The sequence below is a fragment of the Ornithodoros turicata genome, chromosome 2 (genome assembly GCF_037126465.1).
Source record: "Ornithodoros turicata isolate Travis chromosome 2, ASM3712646v1, whole genome shotgun sequence".
NCBI lineage: Eukaryota > Metazoa > Arthropoda > Arachnida > Ixodida > Argasidae > Ornithodoros > Ornithodoros turicata.
In genome coordinates, this window is record NC_088202.1 from 59188718 (window position 1) to 59198040 (window position 9323).

Here is a 9323-nt window from a genome sequence, read left to right on the forward strand (position 1 = left end):
AAGTACGGCGATTTCGACATCTGCCACCTGTCAACATTGGTCGGAACCCATCTCACTTCTTCAAAAGGACCGGAACGCCAGCCTTCAGTCGGGGCACGGCATGGCTCAAGGAATGAAGCACTCACCCTTTCTTGCGCTGCAGGTTAGTTACCTCGGTGGTACCTCTTCGTTTCGCAGCAATGATATTTATCTTGTAGCGGTGCCGTGCCCAGGCTTTCGGAGGCGCTATGTTTGCTTGCATTGTGCATTACGTATTTATGTCAGTAGACTTCTCGCCCTGTCAGGAGACATTGAACTTAACCCTGGCCCCCCAATGCTCAGATCTCAGGACGACGTAATGTCTGCCCTAACAGGCATACAGGAAAGTCAGTCCAACGTACTTCGGGAGTTACACAAGATTCAGGAAAACCAAAAAGTTACTGAGCTCTCCCTTCGGTCACTCACCGATAAAGTTGCGGGTATTGAAACCGAGCTAACTAAACTTCGTGGCCTGTCATGTGAAGTAGCAGCTGTTAGCACCTCAGTATCTGCCCTATCCACTACGGTCAACAATGTATCATCTCGTCTGACAGACCTCGAGGACCGCTCGCGTCGCAACAATTTAATATTCTTTGGGCTCAGTGACTCGTCAACCGAGACATGGGCGGAGTCTGAAAGGCTGATAACCTCTACGTGTTCGTTGCACCTTAAGGTAGACGTCGCCTCGCACGAGATCGAACGCGCACATCGTCTGGGTAAATACACACCTGGGAAAAACCGCCCAGTCATTGTGAAATTGGTCTCAACTAAGGTTAAAGATAATATAATCTCAAAGAGCAGTGCCTTTCGTGAAACTGGTGTTTCTGTTAGTCAAGATTATTCGTTAGCTACAAGGCGCGCTAGAAGTAAGCTTGTTGAGCACGGGCGAACTCTTGGTCACCCTTTCAAACTCCGCTTTAACAAGCTGTACGCCGCTGGAAAGTGTTTTGTCTTTGATCATTGTGTCAATTGCGTACAGGAAGTACCAATATAGCAAACTGAGAGCAATGTCACGCAAACACGTCCGCCGTCGCCACCACCCCGACAACAGTTATCTGTTATTCTTGCTAACGTGCGAAGTATACTGAATAAACAAGATATCGTTTCAAGTGTTATAGATGATTGCTCATGTGATGTCCTACTTCTTACGGAAACGTGGTTGACCTCCGCTATTTGTAACAATGAAATCACTTGCTTGCATCCAAACTTTGATGTCTATCGTTGCGATCGTGCAAGTCGTCGTGGTGGCGGCGTCCTTATCGGCGTAAGGCAGGGCGTCCAGTGTTCACCAGTTCATGTCGAGTCTCCTTTAGAAATGTTATGGGTTAAACTAAAGCTCGCATATGTTGACTTACTTTTAGGCGTTTTTTATAGGCCACCAGACTCTGTTGGTTTTGTATCTTTGTTCACTGATGCACTGTTGACACTTATCACACGACATCCTAATGCTAAGATGTGTATTGAAGTTCTACAAAATCGTGCAGTCCGTATTATATCCAATACATATCCGAGGATCTCTTGTTCTAGTCTGTATCAACCATTAGGCATTCTGCCATTTAATCTTTTATGCTTTGAGAGAACTGTATTGATGATAAAAAATTGCATTATGAATGAGGGAGCTGTTGCTGGAGTAAGGCTTATATCTGTTACACGCACGAGCCGTGCTATGTTGGAACACCACTTTAATGTTGCGCAGTTCTCGAATATATATGGTAAGCGTCTTCTGCGACACCAACAATTTAAAATTAGCTGTGCGAAGGTTCCTACTGAATAAGTGTTAGTATTACTGTTTCTTGCTGTAAGTGTTAGTTGGTATGATTACGTTTTTATGTTTGCTGTCGACTGGATGTCGGTAGCTTGGCACTGACATTTGACTGTTGCTGCTGTTGAACATTGTTACTGTATTTTTTCTCTCTTTACCGGATCGTACTAGCCTTAGGCTATGATCCGTATGGATTAGGCAGTTATGTTGTTTAAAGCATGTGTCAAAAAAAGTAATAATAAAAAAAAAAGTATCACGGGAGATTTCAATTATCCGGGTATCAACTGGAACATCCCTACTGGGTCTTCGCGTGAGGAATTTGATTTCGCCGATGTTTGTTCTACTCTTGGTTTAACACAACTAATTTCTGAACCTACACGTACTTCGTCCTCAAGTGCATCAATTCTCGACTTGATACTTGTTAATGACCCTTCTATCACTGGACCAATATCATTCCCATTGCATATTAGTGACCACAAAGCTATTCATCTGCCGCTTCGCTTATGCGCTCCTATTAGACAAGCCGCTCGTAAAACAATAAGGCTCTATGACAGGGCTGCTGACTTTGTGGCAATAAACCACGAGCTACTTTCTTACTTTCCATCATTCATGATCGGTGGTGGTGAACGTTCTGTTGAGGAAAATTGGATACTCTTTCGAAATAAACTTAATGAGCTGATTGACAGACACGTCCCATCAGTTGTAATAAAACCATCTACGTGCGCTCCTTGGTATTCAAATGACCTAAGGAAGCTCCGCAATAAGAAAAAGCGCCTCTACCGGCAAGCCAGACGAACTGGTACTGAGTCCGCGTACTCAAAATATCACGAGTGTTCGACCGAGTACATAAGGGCTATTCGCCATGCAAAGCGCAAGTTTTATTCCACGGAGCTTACCTCTATGTTATCTAATAACCCTCGCAAATTTTGGAAAATTATTAATCCACCGGCGCGTGATCCCATCCGCCTGACTAACCCCGACGGATCAGCAATGTGTGACGCCGACTGTGCGACTGTCTTTAACGAAGCTTTTGTCAGTGTGTTTACGCATGACGACCGTCAAAGTTTCCCCCGTGCTCTCACATCCACCGGCGCTTTCACTCCTATGCCCAAAATTGTGGTCTCCCAGCCCGGGATACTTCAGGTAATTGAGAACATGAAATTATCACACTCTTGTGGACTTGATTCCATCAACTCTAAGGTACTTCAAAATACCAAAGAACCCTCGTCCATGTTCCTGACCTTCATCTTCACGCAATCACTTGAACAGGGGCACGTGCCCCACGACTGGCGACAGGGCAAGGTCGTCCCCTTTTTCAAAGGCGGCGATACGGCATCTCCCCTCAATTATCGTCCCATTTCCCTAACTAGTATTCCGTGCAAAATTATCGAACACGTAATTTACTCAGCTATCTCGTCTCACCTCGAAGGCAACAATTTCTTTTTTGCTCAACAACATGGTTTTCGTAAGGGCTTTTCATGCGAAACACAGCTCTCCCTATTCACCTTTGATATCCTCTCCAATATGGATCGCGGAGTCCAAACAGATGCAGTCTTTCTTGATTTTAAAAAAGCATTTGATTCTGTGTCACATTCAGGTCTTGTACACAAACTTTCGCTCCTTAACCTACATTCCGACGTCTTTAACTGGATCGTGAGTTACCTTTCTAACAGAGCTCAAACAACCATTGTAAACAACTCCTCTTCGGCCTTCCTCCCTGTTTCTTCAGGTATACCCCAAGGTTCTGTTCTTGGTCCTCTTCTATTTCTTATATTTATAAATGACCTCCCGCACTCCATCTCATCCTGCATCAGGCTCTTCGCCGATGACTGCGTATTATACCGTGCTATTAAATCCCGTTCAGATCAAATAACCCTTCAGCAAGACCTTGCGTCAATTTCCAACTGGTGTTCCTTTTGGCGTCTTCCCTTAAATGCTTCCAAGTGCTGCCATGTTTCATTTTCTAGCTCTAGGTCCCCCCTCACCTATCAATACCACATTGACGAGTCGGTTGTCAACACTTCTGATAACTACAGGTATTTAGGGCTTCATTTCTCATCAAATCTTTCCTGGTCAGATCACGTTCATACCATTGTAAGGGATGCAAATCGTAAACTTGGCTTCATACGTCGTAACCTTAGGCCTGCTCCCCCGGACGTCAAACGTCTTGCTTACCTAACCCTAATTAGGCCCAAATTAGAGTATGCCTGCAGCATATGGGATCCCTACCAATCAACTGTTACGGATCTTCTCGAGTCCATTCAAAATCGTGCAACCCGTTTTATTTTGTCCAACTACTCATATCCGTCTAGTATTACCTTGTTAAAGTCATCCATCGATCTTCCCCCTCTTGCACTCCGTAGAAGATACTTTTGTTTGTGTCTCTTTCACAAGTTTTACATCAATCAAGCCATCCGACCCTCTTTCATTGCACCAGCACACTACGTCTCCGCCCGGACTGATCACACATGCAAAGTTGAGCATATCCATTGTCGTTCATCCCAGTTTCCCAATTCCTTCTTTCCACATGCTATTGACATTTGGAATGACCTTCCCCAATCCATTGCCACCATCTCTGATGTTTCTGCATTTCGCAGACAGTTGTGTTCTTTTTTTGAATTATAAAGTGTGTCTCATCTACTTGTATTATTTTGTTTGTGTGTTACTTCACATATGTAACCTCGCGTACTAGTTATATTAATATATTCATTATGTGATAGTGCTTGTTGTATTATTAGTTCACACCCCCCTCATGTAACGCCCCTCGCGGGCATTTGAGGTATTCCCATAAATAAATAAATAAATATATACGCCATATGAAAAAAGAGAAAGGGTCCTCTAACGTCATCTATATGTTGCATTCTGATAGGTAGAGCGAGGTTTGGCAAGCCGTCGGCCAGGGCAGATCGGTAGCAAGAAACGAGCTCGTTGGCCAAGCACTATAGCCAAGCACGGCTCGGTTGGCCAGCCAAGCTCTCGCCAAGCTTGGTTCAATCTCGGTATGTTGCCTCGGGGAGAGGGAACGCGGAATGGTGTAGCACTGCATAAGTTCAACTTTCGATTGGCCAAGTGATTGTCTCAAACCGAAAGCAGTAAGAAACAGAGACATTATCTTCATGGTGAGCTAATACGACACGCAATTCCTCATTTCAGTGTTTTTTGTGTGCGCATCAAATTAAACTTAGACACCTCACCCTTCATTTTGACTCACACGCGAGCAGGTCTCTCGAATTTGTGGAATCTCGCAAGACAAACCTATGTATAGTATCTGTTGTTCTTCCTCAGGAAAGAAATGCAATTTCTTTTCTTTATACTGACCTGTTTGATTCTAGTGATCTTGGGCATATTGCGAGCTTTTACGATTCTCCCCCTACGCCGTTACCCTACCCCGCGAGAGAATTGAGTGAGTTCGGTCATGCATTTTTTTGGAACGGGCCGTGGTTGGCCCATGCACAGGTGTTGTTTCGTGGGTCATTCTAGGGCCCACGTTTACCCAATCAGTACCCAAGCTTGGTTCCTTATTGGCCAGACGCCCGACTTGGTTTTCTGTGCTTTTTGTTCTTCCTTTTCCTATTTGTTTTTCTTTTCTTCTTTTCATTTTCTTGTTTATTTATTTATGTTTTTGCTATAGTCGTGGCTACGCCCACTTCTGCGTGGCCAGCAACGGCAGGCCGATCCTGCCATTAACCCCCCCCCCCCCCCCGGATTTTTTAAGAGTGTGGGTACAAGTTTCTTGCCACACACGTTATCTTCTACGAGGGACTTTTTTTTTTTTATTCCGTGCTGGCGCCGCGAAGCAACTGTGGCCATGAGCGGCTTACTGACGTGGACATATATGGAGAGAGGACAGCGGGAAGGAATGGAGGACACGGGGGACATCGGCCCTACATCTGTCAGGTCGGCCCTGTACATTGACCCGAGCTTGTGCCGGCTAAGTCGGCCCGAGTGAGGCCATTGTCAATCCCCAACCTTGGCCCAAGCTTTTTTTGCAAGCTGGGCCCGACAACTTTTAGGTTGGAAGCAGACGTCGGCCCGGTGTTTTGCCACTATTGCTTTTCCCGCTGGGAAGCAGCGTTGTCATGCAAAATTTCTCACTGCATTTCATTCGTTTTACATAATCATAGAAGCGTTGACACTTTTTCAACATTTCAAGCCTCTCAACACTAAATTTGCTTCAACAAATATGGTTTTTAACAGCACGAAAATCCTTTTTGATAAGATGTCAGACTGGGACTCTCTGTACTGCATTCCACTAAAAGCGCTAAAATGACGGTAAGAAGACGAAAACACACAGATAGCGCTATCTGGGTGTTTTCGTTTTCGTGTTGTCATTGTAGCGCTTTTAGTAGGGTGCATTTTTTATAGTCTTTTGTGATTTTTTTTTGTCTGGAGTCCAAGCTTGGGTACTTCAGTACTTGATGGGAAACTACTCTGAAAAAAGTACTTTAAGTACGGTACAAAGTACACGATTTAACATGTACTTAAAGTAAAGTACAAGTACACAGAAATGTACTTAAAGTACTACTTGAGTACTTGGTACTTCAAGTGCTGCCCATCACTGATCCTCACATTGACATTGAGAAATACGTGTAGGGTAGTGAGCTTGTAATGGCTGTGTCGTGGAATTTCCCCGGCTTCCTAGCCTTTTGACCCGTTCACGCTTTCCGCCACAAGGATGACTTTTTCCACTGTATTCGGGAGAAGTGAGGATGGTCGCGCCCTTTGTATTGCACCGGCCACCGAGAAAAGGCGTTCGACGCCACCGGCAGTGGCCGTATGCCAAAGCGGACCTCCGCTGGATGACCCAGCTTATGATATCGAATGGTGTCGTGTTTCCAAAAGGTACATACACCTTGCTCATCACAGTCCTCCGCAGCAAGATACTCGTCAAGTTCAGACGTATGCCGAACTCCAGGCACCAGGAACGCCGTATCAAGGACACCGTGGATACGGAGGACTGTGGAAAGATCCACAGCGTGCTCTGGCCGTGCTCGAAATTTCCCACTGCTCTTCTCTTTCCAATCTTTCGCGTGTTACAGTGAAGACACAGCATAAATGTTTTCTCGCCGTCACTAGAGATGCCGATATATATATTTATTTTATTTTATTTATTTGGATAATACTGCCAGCCACCAGTTGAGGGCCAAGGCAGAGAGAGCACAATGAGCAACACAGGGACAGAGCATCAATTTGGCTCAGACAGAGCCTAACATAACGAAAATAGCGCAAGAAAACAAGTGATCGCCTTATTGAACATGCTCAGTTGGTCAATAACTGCCTTAGAAAAAGCTGCAGAGCCAGGAATGCATCAGGTGTGGTGGTAGCCTGTTCCATTCGCGAGTAGTGCGAGGAAAGAAAGAACAATTGAACAACTGCTTTCTGCAACGAAACTCACTGATGAGGTTAGCGTGTTTCAGCCTAGTGGTACGACTCTCGTTGAATTCAAGATAGTCGTCGAATTTAAGACCTCTTTTACCATGTACAATACTATGAAAAAAATCAAGACGCCTTACCTGTCTGCGGCACGCTAAAGGTAACAGGTCTGATGCTTCATACAACAATGTGACCGAGGTATCTCTCCTGTACGAATTATATACAAAACGCAAGGCTTTTTTCTGGACAGATTCCAGATAATCAATTAGGACTTGCGTAAATAGGTCCCACAAAATGTCGGCATATTCTAGCAGTGGACGTATTAAAGTTTTGTATGCTGTCAGTTTAGTCGCAGAAGTACAATGACACATATTTCTTTTCAGGAACCAGAGCTTGCGTGACGCTTTGGCAACAATATGATCAATATGCGCTGTCCAACTAAGGTTTGACGAGAGGATGACGCCCAGATATTTATGTTTGGAACCTTTGTGAGTGGAACGCTATCTATAACATAGGAAGACAAAATTGGTGATTGTTTCGCAGACACAGTCATTTGTACACATTTTCCTACGTTTAAATTCATCTGCCACGAGTCGCACCATCTAGAAACAGAATCGAGAGCAGCTTGACTTCTGACCAGCACTATCAGACACTCTTGTGAATAAGACACAGTCACCGGCAAAAAAACGACACTGTACACCTGGATATTCTACGCATAAATCATTGATGAAGATTAGAAAGAGTAGTGGCCCGAGCACAGAACCCTGTGGCACTCCAGAATGAACAGGCAAATGCGAGGATACCTCATGGCCAATACTTACGAACTGTTTGCGGTTAGTGAGTTAAGAATCAAGCCACCTGACTAGACAATCGTTATCTAAGATATATCTCAGTTTAAACAGCAGTTTGCGATGAGACACTCTATCGAATGCTTTTGTAAAGTCCGAGAACACAACGTCAACTTGGCCGTCACTGTCTATTGCTGAGGCGAATTCATGAAAGGTATGAACCAGTTGCGTCACAGTGGAGTATCCTCTCCGGAAACCATGTTGAACACTAGCCAAAAATGACACATTTTCCAGGGAAGTCATAATATGCTTAAAAACAAAGTGTTCCAGGACTTTGCTGCATGAACTTAGCAGTGAGACAGGTCTGTAGTTACTCAGGCAGGTTTGGTCTCCTGACTTGAATATGGGCACAATCTTTGCAAGTTTCCAGTCGTTCGGGACAGTTCCAGATTGCAAGCTGTGAGAATATATTATGTACAAAAACTTGGAACACCACTCCGCATACCTGTGCAGGAAGGCTTTAGGTATGCCGTCTGGACCATATGATTTTTTAGTGTCGAGTTTCAGAAGGGAATAGACTACGCCTTCTCTTGTGATCTCTAGATCAGCAATGTGGCAGTGGTTACATGCGAGTGGCGGAAGAACGGAGTGAAGTATTTGAAGTGGTCCTGCAGCCAATCGGGGACAGCGAAGTCACCCATGGTGTGGAGCTCGTCAACGTGATCAGACATGATTCTTCGCTGCAGCAGTGGCCTGACAACCTGAGTGTTGCCTGTACAACCAGTGCCCAAAGGACCCACACCCATGCTCGAACAGCTTTTTAGTGGCATTGCGGTCTTTGATTTGCGTATTTTTGGCCCGAAAGCTCAATTACAAGAGGAAATTCACGCCGTCCCTGCCTTTGCTGTGTGCAATGTGCCATGTGCCAACAGCGCAACTACATGGTGATCGCGTGAGTGCGATAATGCCTAGATACGACGGTGGTTCCATAAGTTTCCGGCCCGGCCAACTTTTAATAGTCATAGAGACGAAACAAGTGTATCACTTTTCGACATAGTCACCCTTAACTTCGATGCACTTTTGACACCTTTCAATCAGCATTCTTCTACCCTTGAAAAAACAGTCCGAAGTTTTGTCCGCAAAATGCTGGAAAACTGCCTCTTGCACCTCACTATCGTTTTGAAATCTCCGTCCTCTGAGATCCCTCTTCAAGTTTGAGAACAGGAAGTAGTCACTCGGTGCCAAGTCTGGAGTGTAGGGTGGGTGGTGGATTTCTTCGAAGCCGCATTCCTTCAGTGCAGCCTTGGCAACAGAAGCCGTGTGGACAGGGGCATTGTCCTGGAGGAACCGGACACCTCGATTGAACCTGCCGCGCCTCTTTT